This window comes from Eriocheir sinensis, unplaced genomic scaffold, assembly GCF_024679095.1.
Source record: "Eriocheir sinensis breed Jianghai 21 unplaced genomic scaffold, ASM2467909v1 Scaffold289, whole genome shotgun sequence".
NCBI classification, from domain to species: Eukaryota; Metazoa; Arthropoda; class Malacostraca; order Decapoda; family Varunidae; genus Eriocheir; species Eriocheir sinensis.
Window position 1 is genome coordinate 308,365 of NW_026111597.1, and position 1,636 is coordinate 310,000.

Sequence of the window (1,636 nt, forward strand, 5' to 3'; positions counted from 1 at the left end):
GTAAAAAATCGAAGAGGCTTTTAGTGAAATGAAAATATAGAAATGATAACCTTTTGATCGAGTAATAAAATAGGAACAAAACAACAACAAAAATTACGCATCTGAAGAGAAAAAGAGATAGAGGGATAGAAAAAAAGATAAAGTAGTAAAAAAATAGAAGAGGCTTTTAGTAGAATGAAAAAAAAAATGGAAGTAATTATTCGTCGGTCGAGTAACAAAATAGGAACAAAATAACAACTGCGCATCTGAAGGAAAAAAAGTGATAGTGGGCTAAAAGAAAAAGGATAAATATGAATAAAAGATCGAAGAGGCTTTTAGTAGAATGAAAAGAAGGAAATAATTAGGAATAAAACAAGACCTACGCATCTGAAGAAAAAAAGTGAGAGAGGGATAGAAGAAAAAAAAAGGTATATATGAGTAAAAAACGAAGAGGCTTTTAGTTGAATGAAAAAATGGATGTAATTAGCAGTGGATCGAATAACAAAATAAACAAAACAACAAAAAATACGAAACTGGAAGGGAAAAGAGATAGAGGGATATAAAAAAAAGAAAAATTAGTAAAAACTAGAAGAGGCTTTTAGTAGAATGAAAAAATGGAAATAATTATCCGTTGATCAGGAATAAAAACAACAACAAAAACTACGCATTTGAAGGGAAACACAGATAGAGAAATAGAAAAAAGGAAATTAGAGTGAAAAGTAGAAAAGCTTAACAGTATAATGAAAAAAATGGAACTCGTAAAAAACACCGAAAACTGAAATGAAAAAATCGAGGGAGTAATAAAATAAAAAAAGATAAATTAGAGAGAAATATAGAACAGTTTATCAGCAGAAAGAGGAAGCAAAAAAATGAAAAAAAGATAGAGATAGCTAAAATGGTGAAAATAATAAAAGACAAAACCGATTATACTTAGAGAGAAGGAATATTATGAGAGTGGATAAAGTGCAGTTACGGATTATAACAGAACACTTACGGACATATAAAAAAGGGAAAGGGGGGGAGAGAGAGAGAGAGAGAGAGAGAGAGAGAGAGAGAGAGAGAGAGAGAGAGAGAGAGAGAGAGAGAGAGAGAGAGAGAGAGAGAGAGAGTAGACGAAATAGAGAGAAATGAAAACACTGAATAAACAAGATTAACACAGAGTAAGAGAATTGAAGTCTAGAGAACAATGAACAATTGGAAGATGAAGGGAAGAGAAGAGAGAAACAAGACTAAAATCTCTCAAGAGAATACAGGAAGATAAGGAGAGGGAGGAAGGAGGAAGAGAAGAGGGAAGGAGATGAAAGAGGATGGAGAAAGGAGAGGGAGGAAAGGAAGGAAGGAGGAGAGAGAGAAGAGGAAGGAAAGAGAAGGAGAGAGAGAGGAGGAAAGGCCGAGGAGGGACGGGAAGGGCAGGTGTAGGAAGGGAGTATGGGATTAGAAGATGGGAAGATGGTGTGAAAGAAAATGGGAGGATGATGCGAAAGAAGATGGGAAGATGATGGGAAAGAAAGTGGGGAGATGGTATGAAAGAAAATGGGAGGATGATGTGAAAGAAAATGGGAAGATGATGTGAAAGAAAATGGGAAGATGATGTGTAAGAAGATGGAAAGATGATGTGAAAGAAGATGGGAAGATGGTGTGAAAGAAAATGGGAAGA